General features: G+C 35.1%; 1 protein-coding gene across 1 annotated transcript in view; it reads right to left on the bottom strand.

Moving 5' to 3' along the window:
- The window catches only part of COL4A5 (collagen type IV alpha 5 chain), a 304,752-nt gene that overhangs the window by 254,174 nt on the left and 25,808 nt on the right, over positions 1-24,770 (bottom strand). The gene's annotated exons all lie outside the window — the stretch shown is intronic.

The following is a 24,770-nucleotide window of genomic DNA, read 5'->3' on the forward strand; positions in this document are numbered from 1 at the left end:
TCTCATCAGAAACCATGGAGGTCAGAAGGCAATGGGTTTACAATGTCAAGGTACTGTAAATTAAAAAAAAAAATCCTTAAAAATTAAGAGTTCTAGTTACCTAGCAGAAACCATCCTTCAAAAATGAAGGTAAAATTAAGACATGTTTAGATGCAGGCATCAGCTTTTTCAAGATGGCAGCCAAGTAGGTGGAAGCTGAGTCCATTTGATCTAGCACCCAACTCAGATTCTCAGGTGATCTTCTGACAAAAGACCTGAACAATCAATGGAATCTTAGCTGACTAGAAAGTCTGAGCCAAGGAGTACAGAAAACGCTTCACAATGGACAGTAAGGAGATTTTATAAATTGAAGGGGAAACACCCCATGTGTGGTGTCTGTAGGTGCAGGGAGATCGATCATAAATTGTGGCTCCCTCTCCTCTCAAAGCAGGGGGCCCTAGTCCCAAGAGGGGAGCCTACAGACTAAGGCCAGGAATGATTTGGGAGATTGTGTGAGGTCACACACTGCAAGGAGCTCATCATTCATAGCTACAGCACCAAATGCCAACTGGGAGACTGCCAGAGAGAGAGGGGAGGACTCTATCTGCACCTGGGTTGGGCAGAGGCAGGCTGAGAGACCAGCCATGCCCTTGAGAGACTCTGGCTTTGTAGAAAGGTGGTATGGGTGGAAAGCCAGACAGTGACTTGGTGCTGCAGTGGGTATGCCTCATAAAGACTTTGCAATAGGGGAGCTGAAACATGCTTGGCAAGGACCCTGTGTGTAACTGCCATGCCAACAAAGGGACAAGACTGAGACCATGGTTTGCTCCTACTGAATACAGCTGGGTAAGGAAATCAGAAAATTATACAGCAAAGGGATTTCTGGTCCCAGCCCAGCTCGGCTAGCCAGGGGTTATGCAAAACAAAGTTTGGGACTGGGTCTACTATGAGGACAGGGGGCTGGGGATTAGATAGGAAAGAGTTGAGTACCTGAGATTATTTATAGCCAGGCAGAGCCCATTTCTTGGTAGAAATGAAACCTCTGGGAAGGGAAGGATTACCCAGCCTCTACCTCCTACAAGACTGGCAGAACAGGCAGGACAGACTCAAGAACTCCATGCAGAGTGCATATCCACAGGAGAAAGGCAGGAAGAGAATCTCTGAAAGGACTGTTTTGAACTTTTCTCAGGGAGACAGAATACATTGGTTCCTAGGGCCCTATTCCACTGAGGTCAGCAAAGCAAGTGGTAATCAAGCCACCTCCCCACAGCTTCAGCTCTCACATAGCTGCCAAGAGCACCAAGTAGGAAAGAGGTGACCCTCCTATACAGGTTGGCCCCTCCCTTGAAACAGACAACTAGTTCACCAGAAACTATACATTACTGGATATAAGATGGGGCAGACCAAGATGGGTGGCGTAGGAGCAGGAGAACACAACCACAGTTTTCCCAGAAGACTGAACAATGCCTCCCAGGGGAGACTGATGGGTCCCATCCTCCAAAAGGTAATACAAGCCCCCTCCATAGGCAGGTGAAGGTGGTAAAATGGTGGTGCTAGAAGTTGCATGATGTACTTATGGATCTTGAGCTGAAAAAAAGCCAGAGGTAGATTCAGAAGAAGAAAGAAAGCAAACACCAAACTCCACTGAGACAAATTCCACCTTGTTCTTCTTCAGAATTTGTGTTCTTTTCTTCTCTTGCATAGCTCTTTAACATTTCTTTTTTTTCAAGTGTATTCCAATTAATTCACTATATTGTGTCTTTTATTTTTCATTCTTTTAGATTTTTAAATGCTTTATTTTAATTTCAAATCTCACACAGTACCTTTCTCTTACCTTACTCTATCTTGTCTTCTTCCTGCCCTTTCTTATTTTCATTGTAAATCTTATTTTCTCCCATGCTACACCTTGTTCCTATATCTTACTCTTACTATTTCTCCTCCCCCTATCCTCTCAAAATCATTCTTCCTACCTTTAATAAGCTCACAGTCTTTTTCCCTTTCTTATAATATTCTTATTTTCTTTCCACTTTTATTAATTTTGGCTTCTTTGGTGTGGATATTACAGTTATTGCTGTTTTTCTTCAATTGTATTCCTATTTGTTCACTTATTTTTTTCATTTCAAATCCCATAGGTTACTCTCCCCATCTTATTCCATTTTGCCTTCCTCTGGCCCTTGCTTATTTGAGTTAGGAATTTTATTTTCCTTTTCTTAGCTTGGATTCTATTCCTTGCTATTATTATATTTCCATCCCCTATCCTCTCAAAGTCATTTTTCTTTACTTTAGAAAAGTAAATTCTCTCTTCTCTTTCTTATAATATTCTTGTTCTCTTTCCACTTTTATTAATTTTTGCTTATCTATTGTTGTTAGTGACCCTGTTGTGGTTTTTCTTCAATTTTGTTCCCACTGGTTCACTATTTTCTAAAAATTTCAAACCTCATACTATACTCTTCCTTGTTCTTTCTCCATTTTGTAATCACACTTCCCTTTTTATTTACATTTTTATTTTATTTACTCCCTTTCTTTACTTTGTTTCTATTCCCTACTAGTATTATTCCTCTTCCTCCTTCACACTCAAAATCATTATTCTCTACTTTAGTCATCTCATATTCTTTTTTCCTATCTTATAATCTTCATAATCTCTTTCCACCTTTATTAATCATTGCTCATTTGTTGTTGATATTGCTGGTGTGGTAGGGGGTAATTTTGCTGGTGTGTGTTTGGTTTTCTGTGTACTATTGTTTTGTTAACCAGCACCTGTACAACAGCAAACAAGACTGGCAAGGGTTGTGACTCCAAGTCAGCCAGTTGGAAGAGAGAACCCACCAATGAGTGAGGCACCAATAATAAAAGTACAAGTACAAGGGAGCCCACATAATTGAATAAAGAGCAACCAGATCAAGACATCAAAGAGACTACACCACTGAGTCCCACAGAACTCCTACCATAGAAGTCCACCCCATGAAGACAGCAGGCAAAGCAGAGCACCCAGAGAAGCAGAAACAAACAAAAAGTGTCTCCTAAAATGGGGAGACAAAGTAATAACCCCAATTGAAAGGAAAGGAGAAATCCTCAGAGAGCTAAATGAAATTGAGCAAGCAATCTATCAGACATACAATTCAAAATAATGGTTGTAAAGATGCTCAAGGAACTCAGTGGAAACTAGAGCAGGATGAAAAAGGACATATAAACTATGAATAAGAATCAGGAAGAATAAGAAAAGAAGAATACAATATCTGAAATTAAAAATACACTAGAAGGAATCAAAAGCAGGCTAGATGAAGCGGAGAACCAAATTAATGAGCTGGAACACAAGGTAGAAAGAAATACCCAGTCAGAGCACAAAATGAAAAAAAAAACAAACAAACAAACCTCAAAACGAAGGAGGATAGTTTAAGGGTGCTTCAGGACAACATGAAACATAACAATATTCACATCATAGTAATATCACAAGAAGAAAAGGAGCAAGGAATAGAAAAACTGTTTGAAAAAAAAATGACAGAAAACTTCCCTAACTTGATGAGGAAAAATGTCACGCAAGTTAAGGAAGCACAGAGGGTCCCAATCAAGATTAACTCAAAGAGGACCACTCCAAGACACATCATAATTAAAATGGCAAAATTTAAAGATAAAATCTTAAAGGCAACAAGAGAGAAACAGGTAGTAGCAAACCAGGCAGCTCTGATAAAACTATCAGCTGATTTCTCAACAGAAACATTATAAGCCAGAAGGGACTGGCACAAAATAATCCAAGTATTAGAAAGCAAGGACCTACAACCATGACTACTCTTATCCAGCAAGGATATGATTTAATGATACCTTGGACAAAGGTTTAATCTCCAAAATATACAAAGAACTCATTAAGACTCAATACCAGGAAGACAAACAATGCAATTAAAAAAATGGAAAAAGGACCTGAACAGACACTTTTCCAAAGAGGACATACAGATGTCCTAGAGACATATGAAAGGATGACCAGAATCACTAGCCATAATAGAAATGCAAATTAAAACCACAGTGAGATACTACTTCACAGCCATGAGAATGGCTATCATAAATAAAGCAATAAACAACAAGTGCTGGCGAGACTGTGGAGAAAAGGAAACCCTAGTGCAGTTGTTGGGATTACAAACTGGTGCAACCACTATGGAAAACTCTATAGAATTTCCTCAAAAAACTAAAAATGGAACTGTCTTTTGATCCAGCAACTTTTCTGCTGGGAATATACTCTACGAATCCCTAATCACCAATTCAAAACAACCTGTGCACTCCAATGTTCATAGCAGCACAATTTACAATAGTCAAGTGGTAAAAACAACTTAAGTGCACATCAGTATATGAGTAGATCAAAAAACTGGTACATTTACACAATGGAATACTACACAACAGAAAGAAAGGAGGAACTCCTACCTTTTGTGACAGCATGGATAGAACTGGAGAATATTATGCTAAGTGAAATAAGCCAGTCATTGAAATACAAATACCAAATGATCTCACCTGTAAGAGGAATCTAATGAATACAATAAACTAATGAACCAAAATAGAACCATAGGCATGGAAAAATGAAACAGGTTGACAGTGATCAGCAGAGAGTGGGGGGAGAGGGATAATGGTGAAAAGAAGAGGAAGAGACTACTTAATGGGCATATATGAATGACCCACAGACAGGGTTGAAAGTGTAGAAATGACTGTGGGAGTTGGCGGGATTGGCAAAGGAGTGCAAAGGGGGAAAAATTAGGACAACAGTAATAGAATAACAATAAAAAAATCTTTAAAAAAGACATGTTTAGATGAACACAATCTGAGGGTGTTCATTAGCAGTAGACTTGCTTTATAATAAATGCTGAAGGTTTATGTTCAGACTGGAATGAAAGGACACTGGACATTAACTCAGAGCCTTCTAAAGAAACATCTCTGGTAAAGATAGCTATATAGGTACATATAAAATCAAGTATACTGTATTTTTATTTTGTAACATTTTATTTTCTATATTTATTTTATAATGTTTTATTTCCTATATAATATAAGCAACACATTATAAAACACAATTATAAATATATGTTAAAAAGGACACAATATATAAAGATGTAACTTGTGAGAACAACAATAGAGTATCAATTTAAATCAGATGTTATACACACATTCCTAAATTTTAGGAACATTAATTTTACTCCTCACTTAGGAAATATGTAAGAGAAATACATGAAAGGAAATGAAGAGGGAATCAAAATGGTACAATACAAAAAAATTGATTAAACAGAAAAGGAGAAATAATGGAGAAAATGAGGGGCAAAAAGTCTATAAGATATACAGAAAACAAAAAGATTGTCCATGGCTCCTTTAGTCTTCAAGTGCAATATGAAGGCCACAATATGGATACTTTCAGTTCATGAAGTTATTTTTACTGCCTACTTTAATTTCATTATCTCATTTAATGAACATGAGCTGAGTTTCTTATATACATCAAGCACTGAGTTTATAAAAAGAAAACAAAAGGCTAAATGGCAGAACTCCTTTTTATAAATCATTATTTCAAATGCAAATGAATTAAACTCTCTAATCAAAAGGCAGAGGTTACCCTTGGCTGGTGTGGCTCAGTGGATTGATTGAGCATCCACCTGCGAACCAAAGGGTCGCTGGTTCAATTCCCTGTCAGGTGCATGCTTGGGTTGTGGGACAGGTCCATGGTGGTGGGTGCACAAGAGGCAACCACACATTGATGTTTCTGTCCATCTTGTTTTTCCTCCCTTCCCCTAGCTCTAAAAATAAAAGCATAAATAATTAAATCTTTTCAAAAAAGGCAGAGATTAGCATAAAGGATAAGAAATCATGGATCGAATTATATGCTCTCTACAAAAGATTCACTTTAATCCAAGTTACAAAATAAGTTGAAAGGTCCAGAGAGGGAAAAGATATTTCATGCAAATAATGACTAAAAGAGAACTGAGGTAGCTGGCTGTAATATCTGACAAACTAGAATTAATGGTAAAAGCTATTACAAAGGACAAAGAAGGGCATTATATATCGTTAAAAGATGAATTCATTAATAATTTTAACAATTATAAACATACACACCAAATGATGAATTCTGCAATATGTGAAAAACATATTGACAGAATTTAAGAGATAATTAAATAAGTAAACAATAATAGTTGGAGACTTTAATGACCAACTTTCAATATAGATTGAACATCTAGACCAAAGATTAATAAAAAGATAGAAATATTGAACAATACCATAAAACTAAACCTTAAAGACATAAATAGAACACTCCATTCAGGAGCAGAATGCACATACTTGTAAAGTACAAATAGAACATTCTCCAAGAGAGAACATATTTTAGGTCAGAAAACAGTCTCGATAAATATAAAAAGACTGAAATCATACAAAGTGTGTTCCCTAATCACAGAGGAATGAAGCTAAAAACCAATAAAAGGAAAAAAAATTGGAAAAATCACAAATATGTAGAAATTAAATAATACACTCTTAAACAACCAGTAGGTCAAAGAAGAAATCTTGAAGAAAATTAGAAAACACTTACAGAAGGATTCAAATGAAAACACAACATACCAAAACTTACACAATGAAGTAAAGGAAATGGTCACAAGAAAATATAGAAGCAAATGCTTATATTAAAAAGAGAGGAAGATTTCAAATCAATAACCTAATCTTGAAGTGTAGGAAAACTTGAAAAAGAAGACCAAACTGAATGCAAAGCTATCAGAAGGAAGGAAAGTATAAAGATTAGAATGGAGATGAATGATATAGAGAATAGACAAATAATAGAGAAAATCAAAACAAAAATTAGTTTTTAGAAAAGATCAACACAAATATATGTACACACATGTTCACAGCAGCATTATTCACAAAGGTAAAAAGCCCAAATGTCCATCAATGGATGAATGGGTAAACAAAATACAGTATATTCATACAATGCAATATGATACCACCATAAAAAAGAATGAAGTACTGGAACATAATATTGTGCAATGTTATATAAACCTTATAAACACTACTAAGTCAAAGAAATCAGACTCAAAAGATCACAAAATGTAGGAATACATTTATTTGACATATCCAGAATAGGTAAATCCACAGAAGGCGACTGGTGGTTTTCAGGGGCTGTAGGGAGGGGTAAAAATGGGAAAAACTGCCCACTGGGTGTGAGGTTTTATTTTGGAGTAAAATAAAACACTCAGAACTAGATGGAGGCTATAGTTGCACAACATGGTAAATGTGCTAAATAGAAATGAATTGTTCATGTAAAATGGTTAACTTTATATTAAGTGAATTTCACCTAATAAATTTTTAAAGGATTTAAGCAAAATCCTTACCTTATACTGCACACAAAAATAACTGTTTCACAAGCTGAAAGCATCAAACATATAGAAGATATTAAAAATTGAAAAATATAGACTTCTGGGCAAGATGGAGCCATACGTAGATACACTGTGCCTCCAACCAAAAGCAGGACAACAAAAATTTAAAAACAAAAAACAACTAGAACTGCCAAAAAACCAAAGTGTATGGAAGTCCAACAACCAAGGAGTTAAAGAAGAAATATTTATCCAGACCACTAAGAGGGGCATAGACAGGTAGCTCGGGTGGAGAGGACTCACAGCAAGGCAGCAGCTGGGGGACAGGATGAAGTAGCAGCTGATGGAGTGGTTGGTCTACATTTGCATGCAGATAAACCTGGAGGAACAACTGGGGAGTGAGACGGACAGAGCAAACCAGGGTTCCAGTGCAGGGAAATAAAGCCTCAAAGCCTCTAACTGAAAAAAAAAAATGTGGGTGTTATGACAGCAGGAAAAACTCCCAGCCCACAGGCGAGTTCCTTGGAGAGACCCACATGGACCTAGAATGTACACAAACCCACCCACCCAGGAATCAGCACCAGAAGGGCCCAATTTGTTTGTGGGTAGTGGAGGAAGTTACTAAAAGCCAGCCAAGAGCTGAGCAAGCAGCATTGTTCCCTTTTAGATCCCTCCCCCACATACAACACCAAAACACAGCAATGTGGGTTGCCCCGCCCTGACGAATATCTAAGGACTGTCCCTTACTACATAACAGGCCCACGGAGCCAAAAATTTGGCCCAAATGAAAGAACAGATCAAAGCTCCAGAAAAAAATACAACTAAGCAATGAAGACATAGCCAACCTATCATATGCAGAGTTCAAAACACTGGTAATTAGGATGCTCACAGAAATGGTTGATATGTCACAAAATACAGGAAAGAGTGAAGGCTATGAAAAGTGAATTAAAGGAAAACGCACAGAAACCAACAGCAGAAGGAAGAAATAAATTTTCAATCAGAACAGAATGAAGAAACAAGAATTCAAAAATAAGAAGAGAGGCTCTAGGACCTTTGGGACAACTTTAAGCATGCCAAAATCTGAGTCATAGGGGTGCCAGAAGGAGGAGAGGAAGAGGAAGAAATTAAAAAACTTATTTAAAAAATAATGAAGGAAAACTTCCCCAATCTTGGAAGGAAAGAGACTTCCAGGAAGTCCAGAGAGTTCCCCCCCAAAATTGGACCCAAGATGGAACACACCAAAGCACATCATCATTAAGTTACCCAAGATTAAAGATAAAGAGAGAATCTTAAAAGCAGCAAGAGAAAAGGAGACAGTTACCTGCAAAGGAGTTCCCATAAGACTATCAGCTGATTTCTCAAAAGAAACCATCCATGCAGGAAGGGGCTGGAAAGAAGTATTTCAAGTCATGAAAGGCAAGGACCTACATCCAAGATTATTCTATACAGCAAAGCTATTTAGTGGAATGGAAAAGCAGATAAAGTACTTGCCAGATAAGGTCAAGTTAAAGAAGTTCATCATCACCAAGCCCTCATTATATGAAATGTCAAAGGGACTTACCTAAGACAAAGAAGAAGATGGAAAACTGATCAGTAAAATGACAACAAACTCACAACTATCAACAACCAAACCAAAAAAAAAAACAAAAAAAAACTAAGCAAACAACTAGAACAGGAAGAGAATCACATAAATAGAGATCACATGGAGGGTTACCAGCGTGGACTGGGAGGACGGAGAATGGGGCAAAAGGTGCACGGAATAAGAAGCATAATAGTGGGTCCAAAATAGACAGCGGGAGGTTAAGAATAGTATGGGAAATGTAGAAGCCAAAGAACTTATATGTACAAATCATGAACATTAACTGAGGGGGGATGCAGGTGGTGCGGGGGTGTAAGGTGGAGGGGAATAAAGGGGGGAATAATGGCATACAACTGTTAACAGCATAATCAATAAAATATATTTTTTTAAAAACTGAAAAATTTAGTATAAAGTTTTCTTATACATGACACAAAAAATAATATTAATAAAATAAAAATGATAAGCTGGACTTTATCAAAATTTTAAAACACTGCTAATTGATATATACTATGAAGGAAAAGAAAATACAACCCACAGAATGGGAAAATCATTGTGTGTAATATTTTGTTTTCAGAATATAAAAAAGAACATAATATAAAGCAATCAAATTTATTTAAAAATAGGCAAAGATTAGAGAAGACACTACACAAAATAAGATATCTGAATGGCCAATAACTTCATGAGCATATGCTCAGCATCAGTAAAGTGCAAATAAAACAAGATATCACTTAAAATTTACTATGATAGCTGTAATTGAAAAAGTCATATATGATGCTGGTAGGAACATAAAATAGTATTTGGCTGGCCAAAAAGTCTGTATGGTTTTTCCATAAAATAAAAGATTTTTTTCATTTTCACCAATAACTTTATTGATTTGGATATTTTAAGTATGTCAGCTGTCTCCCACATGATATAACATTGATTTTTCTCAATTAATGTCTCTATTTGATAGCTAATAACTTCAACTGGTATACCTGACCACAGAGCATTGTCCAGAGAGAAATCTCCAGCATGAAACTTAACAAAGTTCTTTTGACAGGTTCAATCAATCACAGCACCTTCTCCACACACTGTACTCCACATATTGCACCAATCTTTTTTTTTTTCATTTCAGTTGCATTTTCCCCTTTCTTGAAATAATAAAGCATAATATGCCAAAAATGTTGCATATTTTCTTCCACCTTCAATATTAAAATGGCTACACAAAAATTCACCAATTTTAATACTTTTTGTAAATGCACACTGATATGACAGTTGTCCAATACAATCTAACAAAATTGTTTTGAATTAAGTTAGACAACTTAGCATTTGCTACTAGAGCCATCTTACAGAAAAAAACAAATGAACTTTTTAGCTAACATAATACAATCACTGACAAATATTTTAGCTGTTTCTTTTTAACTTAAACACATTATATATTCTACTCCTTTGCACTTACCCAAGAGAAATGAAAATTATGTGTACGAAATGACTTGTACACAAATGTTCATAGCAAAGACAGCAGATCAATGGCTTCTAAGGTACATAGGATGGGCAAGGGACACAAGTGAAATATTGAAGATGATAAAACTATTTAATGTCTTGTTCTGGGTGTATATATTTGTCAAAACTCATTAAACTGTATACTTAAAAGGGATTCAGTTTACTATATGCAAACTTACTTCAACAAAATTGATTTTTAAAAAACAGAAGGAAGGGGAGCCTGAACTGGAACTTGACCCTCTTAAGTAAGGCTTCCACAGGCAACTCCCATGAAAAATGCTTCACTGAGGTTCCTGTTTGTGCCAAGGAATGTGGAGGCAAAACATTGTTGGAATAGCTAAGTTATTCACTTGTTCCCTTAAATTTACTAAATGGCATGCTGTATTTCCTGAAATATGCAAAGAATTTATTTAAATTTCCTTTGGTTGTAATGGAACCCCAAAATCAGTTTAAGAAATAACAAACTTACATATATGTAACATATGCATACAGACATATATCTATACTGCAATTATCTAAATGTTTAATTTCAACATAATAAATAATATTTAAAAACCTTAAGAAGCTGTTTTAGAAAAGTAAAGTAGGCAGAATAGTTTCAACTGTTTTTCCCTATGATGATAAACTTGCTTTCATGTTTACACATTAGTTTTATTTTTCTCTACAACAATTCCCACTCCCTAATTTTCCTATCTCTCTTTTGGAACATTTTATCTCTAGTCAGACAACAGTACTTAAGGAATTCCATCTTTTTTTTAATATACCAAAGATTAGTATATATATATTTAAATGACACAATATCTAACCAATGCCTCCAGAAATAAGTGTGAAAAAAAGTGTTTTTAAGTCATCTTTTCTCTTTATGGTAAAGACTAAAGATGAATAAAGCTAGTCAAGAAGGAAAACAAATTACTATACCTAATGTAAGGCAATGAGATTTCACTAAACTATACTGGAAGAGAATACAGATCTTGTGGAAAAATCAGTTATCATTTATTGAACAATTATCAGTGTTAGTCATTAAGACACATAGCGTAATTAGTAAGTGCAAGAGTCATAACTTAAACCAAGCCTGTGTCAATGCTCATCCTGTAAACTAAACCATTATATTATATTACCATAGTAACTTTAGAACTAGCTACGATGGGGGTTTTATACTGTCATAAAAAGGAATCTGACCTACCTACTGCAAAACACCATCATTCTAATTCCTAAATCTACAGTGTCCAGGATAAATTCTCTGAGCATTCTCTCTCTACTCTTAGTTCTAAAGTCTGGCCTAACTTCCAAATCCTGCTCTTTTCAATAATTTGCTGTGATAAACTACTACAACAATGTGGAGAAGCCAAATGTACCTCCCACACTACACTTTGACTACCTGACAATGGAATGACTATGAAAAGTGCAGAATACTAAAAGAGGATAAATATGACATAACTAGTGGGATGCCATTCACAGTTTCCCAGCTGCATTCACTGCTATCATTTTCCAGACAGAATCAGAAAAATCTTCATCCTCTCAGCAATAAAAACCCTAAAATTCTATCTCCCTTCCACAACATCCTCTCTTCCAGTTCAACTATTGAGGCAACTTTCAAACACACCCTGAGGTTGACAAAATTTTGTTCCTCAGGAAAATTGTAAGATTGGACTGGGATTAGGGAAGGAACAGGTAATATAAACCAATATTTTCAATCAATATTGGGAAAGCATAAATTGGTTAAAGTAATTGTATTAAGGCTTTAGCATAAATTATACAATTTAAAAGTATTATATACTGTAATACTTTTTACATATCTTGAATATTTTTAATTCAATCAGAAGACACTGAATTAAATCATAAATGTTTAAAATTCATCTTTTTTTTTACCAGAAAGGAATTTGTATTTTATAGTAACTTCTGTGCCAATTTATCTAAAGATTTTGGATACATTCAGAAGACTGTAAAATAACAGCAGTTTTCATACATACATTACACATTTTGCTCCAAACATAAATGAAATAGGTGGATCCAACAATTGAAATCACTCTTTTTAGTGTTGATAACATGAAAAGTGGAAAGATGTCTGTCACTCAGAGGGGAAAGGATAAGGACAATATGTGTTATACTTTATATGCAAGAATGCATACAAGTTAAATATGAGTTCTTCATTGTGTTCAATGCCAAAATTATTAATTATTACTCACAACCTCTGGAATTTTTTCCCAAAAAAGCAACCACTGAAGTTTTAAGTTTAGAAAAGCTGGTAAAGGAGCACTCTAAAATTGATCTGAAATATTAATTAAAATACTTAAAGCTGTTTCAGTTTTCACCAATTCACCTAGCCCTCTTTTCCTTTAATAAGAATAATAGTGGAAGGGGACATGGGCAGGGCCGGGGAAAGAAAGGGGGGGAAATTAGTACAAATGTAATTGAACAACAATAAAAAGTAAAATAAAACAGTAAAACAAGAATAATGGCATAAAAATAGTTAACTGTGAAATATGTTGTTAAATTGTTTAAATATGAAAAATGTTAAAATATAGAGCCATAAGCTAAGTACAGTACTTTTAAAACATTTTAATGGCAAAGTAATAAACATTTACTGTATATTACTGAGAAAATATAGATAAAGAAGAAGAAAAAAGCACTTCTGAGTCTTTTTTCTCCATTTAATTTTGAATAAACATTTATCATACAGAAGACCGATATTAATATAAAAAAATTCATGTAAGCCCAGGCTGGTGTAGCTCAGTGGATTGAGCGTGGGCTGTGAAACAAAGGGTTGCAGGTTCAATTCCCAGTCAGGGCACATGACTTGGTTATGGGTGAGGTCCCCAGTGGGGGCGTGCGAGAGGCAACCACACATTGACGTTTCTCTTCCTTTCTTTCTCTCTCTCTTCTCCTCTCTCTAAAAATAAATAAAATCTTTAAAAAAAACAGATTCCATGAAATAAAACAATAAAAAATAATTCATGTATAGGCCAATAAAGGAGATGAAACTTTATGCCCTAGAGTATTCTACTCAAAGTTAGCCAAGTTATTGTTCCATTCAGCAAACATGCCTATTAATTGTGATGTAATAGGAACCTATGCCTATACTCGTCTTCTACTTTATTTTATGTTGTATTAATGTTTAAACCCAAATAAAATATTTACAGAATAGGGTTTTTTATTGCAGTTCAGTTACAGTTGTCCCCATTGTCCCCCTTGCTCTCCCCTGCACCATACAAGCCCCCCTCCCAAAGATAATCCCCATCCCATTATCCTTGTCCATGGATCCTTTGTACATATTCCTTGAATTCACCCTTCCCCTTTTATCCCCCATTATCCCCATCCTCCCTCCCCACTGGTCACTATCAGTTTGTACTTTATATCCAAGTCTCTGGTTCTTTTTTGCTTGTTTGTTTGTTTTATTGATTAGGTCCACTTGTAGGTAAGATCGCATGGCTAAAGAAAACATCAGCAAAATAAAAAGGGAACCAAATATATGGGTAAACATCCCTGCCAATGATACTTTGGACAAGGTTTTGATCTACAAAATATATAAAGAACTATATGTGGACATGACTTCACACCAGAAAGACTAACAAGCCAATTAAAAAGTGGGTAAAGGACCTGAACGTACACTTTTCCAAGGAGAACATATAGAGGGGCCAGAGACATATGAAAGGATGCTCAGCACCACTAACCATCTGAGATATGCAAATTAAAACCACACTGAGATACCATTTCACACTGGTCAGAATGGCCATCATTAACAAATCAATAAACAACAAATGTGGTGAGGATGGGGAGAAAAGGGAACCCTAGTGCACTGTTGGTGGGAATGCAGACTGGTGCAGCCACTGGAAAACAGTATGGAATTTCCACAAAAACTAAGAATGGAACTGCCTTTTTATCCAGCAATTCCACTGCTGAGACTATACCCTAAAAATCCTGAAATACCAATTCAAAACAACATATGCACCCATATTTTCATAAAAGTGTTATTTACAATAGCCAAGTGCTAGAAACAGCCTAAGTGCTCATCAGAAAATGAGCAGATCAAAAAGCTATGGTACATTTATACAATGGAATACTACACAGCAGAAAGAAAGAAGACACTCCTACTTTTCGTGACAACATGGATGGAATTGGAGAGTATTATGTTAAGTGAAATAAGCCAGGCAGTGAAAGACAAATACCATATCTTCAGAATTTTTAAGTGCCATGAAGTACAATACAGATGAAGAAGTAGACATGTAAGCAAAACTAAGAAAAAGAATATAACCTGAAATATCTTAATCATTTTTACCTCTGAATATTTTTTTTTCAACCTAAATCAGGACTTGATTTTAAAACAAAGCCTGTGTAACAAAATGTTTACAATGCCACATGAAAATCAGGAAAAACTGATTTTCAACTTACCTTTGTTTTTTAGCATATCATCAATTTCAAATTATAATATAACCATCTGAAGAAAAAGATACTTCCCTTTCCCTATCTGCATGTCAGAGTAGAGAAAAAATGAGACTATAGCTGTGAAAATCTGCTAGGATACAGATAAGTTTATAAAATCATGTTTTTAATATAAGGGTTATCAATCTGCAAATTCAAACATATCAATCAAATTAGAAAACCAAATGCAAGACCCTGAAGATGAACCTCTTTTTCATCTAAGAAAGGTCATCTTTGTCAGTTTAATCTCATTTGTTATTTTACAACATTAGTCTGTGGGTTTTTTCATCACTTGTATATGCAAATGAAGGCATGAAGGTTATGATAAGATCTAATAAGCTTGTGTTATAACAAAAAGAATTATTCACTGCACCTGTGGAAAAAAATGGATTGCCTAAGTAGGCTGTAACAGATAAGCCAGCAAATAGAATTTAGAGAGGTAAAAAGAATGAATTTATTTACTATCAATGAAATCACTATAAATTTAGTATATTCACTTAGGCAAAAAGTAATTTAAAAAAGCAAGAATTTAATTGGCCATAAGAACTACAAGAAAAAAATGTGAAGAAAACAGGTGATGGGGATATATACAACTTAGGGAGATAAATTTTACAAGAGTGGGAACTTTCAACATACCCACAATCTGAAGAATATGTATAGCTTATTTTAAAAGTGACAACATAAATGGAGCTCAGCTCTTCCTAATGAATCAAAACAATGAAAATTAACATGATCTTAAAGCTAGAACAAAAGGCCCATTTATAGCCACCTAGGAAAACTATTCAGAAAAATATAAAAAAAAACACTTTTTTGTATTTTTACCATTGCCATTTAGTCCCCTTTTACCCCTACCCTCATCACAACACTGTTGTCCTTGTCCATGAGTCCTTTTTCCTTATTTTTCAATCCTCCTACTCCCTCACTTCCCTCCCCTTTTCATCATCCTGCTCTGTATCTATGAGTCTGTCTTTGCTTGCTAGTTTAGTTTTATTAGATTCCACATATGAGTGAAACAATATGGTATTTGCCTTTCTCTGACTGGCTTATTTCTCTTAGCATAATGTTTCCCAGGTACATTCATCTTCTTTTGTATGACTCAGTAATATTCCACTGTGTATCTCCCCAGGTAAAGGAAACAAAAGAAAAAAAAAAACCCTTGGGATTTAATGAAACTAAAAAGGTTCTGCACAGCAATGGAACACATCAACAAAATAAAAAGACGACCCCCCAGAATGGGAGAACATATTCACCAATACATCTGATAAGGGGTTAATATCCAAACTTTATAAAGAACTTACAAAACTCAACACCAAACACACAAACAACCCAATTTTAAAATGGGCAAAGAACCTGGAAAGACACTTCTCCACAGAGGACATACAGATGGTCCAAAGACATGAAAAAATGCTCAAAGTCACTAATCATCAGAGAGATGCAAATTAAAACCACAATGAAATATCATCTCATACTTGTCGGAATGGCCATCATTAATAAATCAACAGACAAGGCTGGCAATGATGTGGAGAAAGGGGAACACTTTTGTACTGTTTGTGGGAATGAAGACTGGTGTAGCCACTTGGAAAAGCAAAATGGAGGTACCTCAAAAAGTTAAAAATGGATCTGCCTTCTGACCCAGTGATTCCAATTCTGGGAATACAAGGTCTGTCCAGAGAAAGTCCAGTCATTGTTAATACAACAAGAATGGTTTCCGTGATACGGATGTAACCTGGAAGCCAAGGAGTGTGGACTGGAAAGTGCCTGCATGAACAATGACAACTTCACTGTACTAGTCAGTGGGGGCAGTAAATGCCACTGAGTAAGCATGTATACTGTGTGGTCATGGCATTCAAAATGACTAAGCCAATAAAGCAATGAATCTGCATCAAATTTTGTATTAAGCTTCCTCCACAAAAACTATTTAGATAATTAAGAAGGCACAGCTATGGACACCTGGCAGTTGGCATCTTCATCTCAACCATATGCCCACTCATTCATCACGTCTCTGCTTGCAGAGATGTTTGGTGAAATGTCAAATCACCTTACAGCCCATACTTGGTGTCCTGCAATTGCATGTTTTTCCCAAAACTAAAATCACCTTTGAAAGGGAGGAGATTTCAGACTGCTGATGAGATTCAGGAAAATATGATGGGGTAGCTGATGGTGACTGGGAGAACTGTGTGTGGTCCCAAGGTACCTATTTTTAAGGGGACTGAGGCATCATTGTCCTATGTAAAATGTGTTTTGTATCTTGTATCTTCTCCAATAAATGTTTTCAACAATAAATGTCTCTATTTTTTCATATTACATGGCTGGATACCTTCTGGACAGACCCCATATCCAAAGGAACCTAAAACACTTATATTTGAAAGAATATAAGCACCCCTATGTTCACTGCAGCATTATTTACATGTGCCAAGATATGCGAGCTGCCCAAGTGTCCATCAGGAGATGAGTGGATAAAACATCTATGGGACATTTACACAATGAAGGAATATTAAGTTTAAATACAGTAGCCTCCCCTTGTCTGAAGGCATGTTCCAAGATCCCCAGTAGATGCCTGAAACTGCACATAGCACCAAACCCTACATATACTCTGCTTTTTCCTATACATACATACATACATACATACATAAATTTTAGTTTATAAATAAGTGAAAAAATTAACAATAATAAAATAGAACAATTATAACAATATAGTGCAGTGACAGTTATGTGAATGTGGTCTCTCTCTTTCTCTCAAAATATCTTATTATACTATACTCACCCTTCTTGTAAATGATGTGAGATATGACATGTCTATGTGTTGAGATGAAGTGAGGTGAATGATCTAGCCACTGTGATGTAGTGTTAGGTTACTCTTGACCTTCTGATGATATATCAGAAAGAAGGTCAACTGCATCCTAGATCACTGAACCATAACAATGCCAATGGTTGGATGGCAGGAGCAGAAAATGTCAATTGGTGGATAAATTTAATATTTTCAGACTGCAGGTAACTAAAACCATGGAAAGGAATACTGCAGATAAAGGGGGACTACTGTAAATGCTTCACATTTCATGGGGCTTCCTGAAACTAAATGAAATCAAAATAGATAATGCCATTTCCTACAGCATCATTCTTTGAACATTTCTTCTATAAAATTAGGTCAAAATGAAGGAAAGATTGAAAAAGAAACTTCTTCCTATCAAAATAAAATTAACTATTTTTTCTAAAATATTTTTTCAGTGACCAAATTTGAGATCTGCATATAGTTTAATTAAATGCTTTTTATGACAACATTAAAGAGAAATCACACACCTACATCAAGTAAAGTAAGGTAATAATAAATAAAAACTATGGTAATTATGCTGGTTTTCTCTTCTCTTCAACTTCATATGCAAGATCAGAAATCTCTATCCTAGGATTAAAGGGATATTCAGTGTATTTTTTCTTTTTATTTAGATTTCATAGTATTTTTTATTTTATTGTTATTTCAAATTTCACACTGCACCCTTCCCATGTCCAACTCCATTTAATCTTCTTCCTGCCCTTTCTTATTTTCATTGTAAGTTTTATTTTCTCCCACACTACACCTTGTTTCTATTCCTCACTCTTACTATTTCTCCTCTCTATCCTCTCAAAAGCATTCCTCCTTCCTTTAGTCAGCTCACATTCTTTATCCCCATCTTATAACATTCTTTTTTCCTTCCCACCTTTATAAATTGTGCTTTGTTTGACGTGGATTATAGTTATGGCTGTTCTTCAATGGTATTCCTATTTGTTCACTACTTTTTCATACTTCAAATCTCATAGGTTATGCTCCTCTATATTACTCCACATAGCCTCCCTCCTGCCCTTGCTTATTTGAGTTAGGGTTTTTATCTTTTTTCCCTTTCTTAGCCTGGATTCTATTCTATATGACACTTAATATGTTCCCTCCCCCATCCTCTCAAAATCGTTTTTTTTTTACTGTAGACATCTCATATTCTATTTTCTATTTTGTATAACACTCTTATAACCTTTCCACATTATTAATTTTTGCTCAACTGTCACTGTTATTGATCCTGCTGTGGTTTTTCTGTAATTTTGTTCCCTTTGGGTCATTACCTTTTTATTTTATTTCAAAATTCATATTACACTCTTCCCTTTTCTTAGTCCATTTTGCCATCTCTCTTTCCTATACTACTTATGTTTTAAATTTTATTATCTCCATTTATTTGCATTGTTTGTATTTCTTACTCTTATTTCTTCCCCCATTTCCCATTCAAAATTATTATCTTCTCCTTTAATCATCTTATAGTCCCTCTATCCTAGCTTATACTATTCTTAATTTCTCTCCACCTTCATTAACTTTGCTCAATTGCTGTTGATATTGTTGATGTGGCAGGGGGCGTATTTTTCCTGGCGTAGGTTGGTTTTCTGGTAACATTGTTTTGTTAACCAGCACCTGTACAACAGCATCATGGAAGCTGTGACACTCAGCCAGCTGGAGGGCAGAACCCACCAATAAATAAGCCATCCATAATCAAAGCCCAAGTACAACAAGAGAACTCACATAAACTGAATAAATGGCAACCCTAGAGCATCCAGATCAGGAGGTCAAAGAGACTGCACCACTGAGTCCCAAAAATCTCAAATCACAGAAGTCCACTACATGAAGCCAGGCAGGCAAAACAAAGCAACCTGAGATGCAGAAACAAACAAAAAGAGTCATCTAAAATACAGAGACAAAGAAGAAAACCCCCAATCAAAAGGAAAGGAGGAATTCCCCAGAAAAAGAGCTAAATGAAATTGAGTCAAACAATCCATCTGATATAGTATTCAAAATAATAGAAATAAGAATGCTAAAGGAACTCAATGAGAACTATAAGGAACTTAGTGGGAAATATAACAGCATAAAAAAGGACACAGAAACTATGAACAAGAACCAGGAAGAATTGAAGAATACAATATCTGAAATGAAAAATACACTAGGAAGAATTAAAAGCAGGCTGGATAAAGAAGAGGACCAAATCAATGAGCTGGAAGACAAGGTATAAACCAGTATCCAGTCAGAGCAACAAAATAATAAAAGACTCAAAAAGAACAAAGATACCTTAAGGGAACTTCAACACAACATGCAATGTAACAACATTCGCATCATAGGAACATCACAATGAGAAGAAAAGAAACGAGATAGAAAAATTGTTTGAAAAAAATAGGATAGAAATTTTTCTTAAGTTGGTGAGGGAAAAAAAAATCATGCAAGTTCAGTAAGCACAGAGATCCCAATCAAGATGAATCCAAAGAGGTTTACTCAAAGACAAATTATAATTAAAATGGTAAATTTTAAAGACAAAGAGAGAATAATACAGGCTGTAAGAGAGAAACAGCAAGTAACATACAATGGAACTCCAGTAAGGTTATCAGCTGATTTTTCAGCAGAAACAGTACAGGCCAGAAGGGATTGGCATGAAATATTCCAGGCAATAAAAAACAAGGACATACAACCCAGACTACTCTTTCCAGCAATGCTCTCCTTTAAAATGAAAGGTGAAATAAGGAGCATGCTAGACAAAAGGCTAAAAGAGTATATTTCTGTCAAGTCAGCATTGCAAGAGATGGTAAAGAGACTGCTATAAAAAGGAAAAGAGAGAAAGGCAGAGATAGAGGGGAAAGGATAGAAACACAGGTAAGGAAAAAATGGAAATGAATAAGTACCTATCAATACTAACCTTAAATGTAAATGCTTTAATTCTCCTATCAAAAGACATAGGGTAGCTGAATGGATAAAAACATATGACCCAAATATATGCTGTCTGTAAAGAGACCCACCTCAGAACAAAGTATCTACAAAGACTAAAAGTGTAAAGATGGAAAAAAACATATTCCCAGCAAAAAAACAAAACAAAACAAAACAAAAAGACAGCTGGGGTAGCAATACTTAAATGAGACAAAATAGCATTCAAAACAAAAGCCATAAAAGGGGAAAAAGAAGGTCTCTATCTAATATTTTAAGGAACAATCCAACGGCAAGATATAACTCTTGTAAAAATGTATGCAGACAGCATAGGAGCATATAAATATATATATAGAAAATGATTAAGGACTTCTAGAATGATACTGACAGTAACACAGTCATCGCAGGGGATTTTAACACCCACTGTTGACAATGGATAGATCTTCCTATAAAGAATCAACAAAAATATTGTGGCACTGAACAATACTCTAGATCAAATGGACTTAATTGTTATGTATAAAAACTTTCACACCAAAGAAGCAAAATATACATTCTACTCAAATGCAGATGGAACGTTTTCAAAAATAGACAAGACAGAACACAAAACAAGCCTTAACAAATTCAAGAAAACTGAAATAATATCAAGCATGTGCTCAGATTACAATGGATTGAAAGTAGGAATGAATCTCAAGGGAAAAACTCAAAAACAATCAAATACACAGAGACTGAATAATATGTTGACCCATTCAGTATTTAATAACAATGAGAAGGAGGAAATGAAAAAGTATCTGGAAACACATGAAAATGAACACACAACAACCCAAAACCTATGGAATACAGCAAATTCAGTACTGAGAGGGAATTTCATAGCAATGCAGGTCTACCTAAAGAACATAGAAAAATGTCAAATAAGGAACCTAACCCTACATCTATAAAAACTGGAGGAACAACAACCAACAATGCCTAGAGTCAGTACAAAGAGGGAAATGATAAAGATCAAGACAGATTTATATGACATAGAGACTAAAAGAACAATTCAAAGGATCAATAAATCTAGGAGCTGGTTTTTTGAAAAGATAAACAAAATTAACAAACCATTAACCAGGCTCATCAAGGTAAGAAAAGAGAGGATGCAAATAATAAAATAAAAAATGAAAGAGGAGAAGTTACAACTGATACAACAGAAATATAAAGAATTGTAAGAAATTATTACGAACTACTATACCACAAGAATACATAACCTGGATGAAATGTAGAAATTTATAGAAACATAAAATCTGTCAAAACTGAATCAGGAAGAAGCAGAAAAATTGAATAGACTGGGAACAACTAGTGAAATTGAAGCAGAAATCAAGAACACTCCCAGCATTCAAAAGCCCTGAACCAGACAGCTTCACAGGTGAATTTTACCAAATATTTAGGGAAGAGCTAACTCCTATCCTTCTCAAACTATTCTAAACAATCCAAGAAAAAAAGAAGACTCCCAGACTCTTTTTACAAGGCTAGTATCATCCTAATTCCAGAACCAGGTAAAGACACAACAAAGAAAGAAAACTGTAGGCAATATCTTTGATGAGCACACATGCTCAAATCCTCAACAAAATACTGACAATTCATAGTCAGAAATACATTAAAAAGGTCATACACCATAATCAAGTGGGATTCATCCCAGGGATGCAAGGATGGTACAATATTTGTGAATCAATAAATGTAATACACCACATAAACAAAATGAAGGAGAAAAACCACATGATCATATCAGTAGATGCTGAAAAAGCATTTGATAAAATCCAGCACCCATTTGTGATAAAGTGACCCAGCAGAGTGGGAATAGAGGGAGCATACTTCAACTTAGTAGAGGCCATATATGAGAAACCTATAACCAACGTTGTACTTTAAGAGCAAAACCTAAAAGCTTCAGGAAAAAACAAGTGTATCCGCTCTCACCACTCTAATTCAATATAGTACTAGAAGTTCTAACCACAGTGATCAGACAAGACAAAGAAATTAAAGGCATCCAAATTCAAAAAGAGGAAGTAAATCTTTCATTGTTTGCAGATGACATGATAGTGCACATATGAAAACCTACAGGCTCTCTCAAAATCTATTCAACCTAATAAGTGAACATGGCAAAATAATGCGATACAAAGTCAATATTCTGAAATTGATAGCATTTTTGTGTACCAACAATGAAATATCAGAAACAGAAACTAGTAAATAATCCCATTTACTATAGCAAAAAGAAAAATAAAGTATCTAGAAATAAATTTAACCAAGAATGTAAAAGATCTACACTCAGAAAACTATAGAACATTGAAGAAAGAAATTAAGATACAAATAAATGGAAGTATAAATCATGTTTATGGATTAGAAGAATTAACATCATTAAAATGTCTGTACTACTTAAAGTGATTTATACATTCAATGTAATTCCTATTAAAATACCAATGTCGTATTTCACAGATCTACAAAATTTCAAAAAATTATATGGAACCAAAAAGGACCCTGAATAGCCTCAGCAATCTTGAGAAAGAAGAACAAACAGAAGGGATCACAATACCCAATATCAAACTATATTTCAAGGCCACTGTAATCAAAAGTCTGGTACTGACGTAAGAACAGACATAGATCAATGGAGCAGAATAGAGAACAGAAATAAACCCAAGTCTCTATGGTCAATTAATATTTGACAAACAGGGTATGAGCATACAATGGATTAAAGATAGCCTCTTCAATAATTGGTGTTGGGTGAGCTTGAATGGTACATTGAAAAAAAATTATACTGGACCACCAACTTACACCATATGCCAGAATAAACTCAAAATGGATAAAAGACTTAAATATAAGTCATGACACCATAAAAGTCCTAGGGAAAAAGAGGCAGGAAAATTTCAGATACCCCACATAGCAATATTTTTGCTGATATATCTCCTAGGGAAGGGAAATAAAGGAAAAAATAAACAAATTGGACTACATAAAACTAAAGAGCTTCTGCATGGCTAAAGAAACCATCATCAAAATGAAAAAGGAACCAACTGTAGGAGAGAACATATTTGCCAATGATACATCAATCAAGAGTTTGATATCCAAAATACATAAAGAATTTATATGACTCAACATCAGGAATACAAACAATCCAATTAAAAATGGGCAAAGGAACTGAACAGACACTTCTCCAAGGAGGACATATACATGGCCCATACATATATGAAAAAATGCTCAACATACCACACATTGATATTGATGTTTCTCTCCCTCTCTTCCTCCCACACTTCCCCTTCTCCTGTCTAAAAGTGCTTAATGTCATTAGCCATTAGAGAGAAGTAAATTAAAACCACAATGAGTGATCTCCTCACATCTGACAGGATGGCCATTTTTAGTACCTCAACAAACAAGTGCTGGCAAGGATGTGGAGAAAAGGTAACCTTAGTACACTGTTGGTGGGGATGCAGACTGGTGCAGCCACTGTGGAAAACAGTATGAAATTTCCTCAAAAAACTGAAAATAGAATTGCCTTTTGACTCAACAATTCCACTGTTGAGAATATACCCTAGAATCAAAAATCACCAATTCAAAAGTACTTACGTACCCATATTTTCATAGCAGTGTTATTTACAATAGCCAAGTTCTAGAAACAGCCTAAGTACCCATCAGTACATGAGTGGATAAAAAAACTGTGGCACAATCATACAATGGAATACTATGCAGCAGAAAGAAGGAACTCCTACCTTTTGTGACAGCATGGATGGAACTGGAGAATATTATGCTAAATGACATAAGCCAAGCAGTAAAAGACAAATACCATATCATCTCACCTGTAGGAGGAATCTAATGAACAAAATAAACTATTGAACAAAACAGAATAACAGACATGAAAACACTGAACAGACTGAAAGTGACCAGGGTGAAGTGGATAATGGCAGCAAGATAGAGAAGGAATTAGTTAAAGAGCAGGTATGAATGATTCTCTGACATAGCAACAGTGTGGGAACTGACTGCAGGAGGAAGGGGTATAATGAGTATAGGAGGGCTAAGGGGGAAAATTTGGAAAACTGTAATATATAAGAATAAAAAATCATTGAAAGAAAAAAATACCTTCTATTAATTCACTGAAAAGCTAGCTACCTGACATTAGTTATTAGAAATAGAAAATGTGATCAATGCTCCTGAGGTAACTCTTAAACTACAGTTTTACATATATGAATTAATTAATAGGTAAGTAGATAAGTAGGTATATAAAAGATAGATGCATAGATAGATATAATTAGATAAATAGAGCTATAGGTATACAGATGAC

Source organism: Phyllostomus hastatus, unplaced genomic scaffold (genome assembly GCF_019186645.2).
Source record: "Phyllostomus hastatus isolate PE091 unplaced genomic scaffold, TTU_PhHast_1.1 phas_scaffold_28, whole genome shotgun sequence".
NCBI lineage: Eukaryota > Metazoa > Chordata > Mammalia > Chiroptera > Phyllostomidae > Phyllostomus > Phyllostomus hastatus.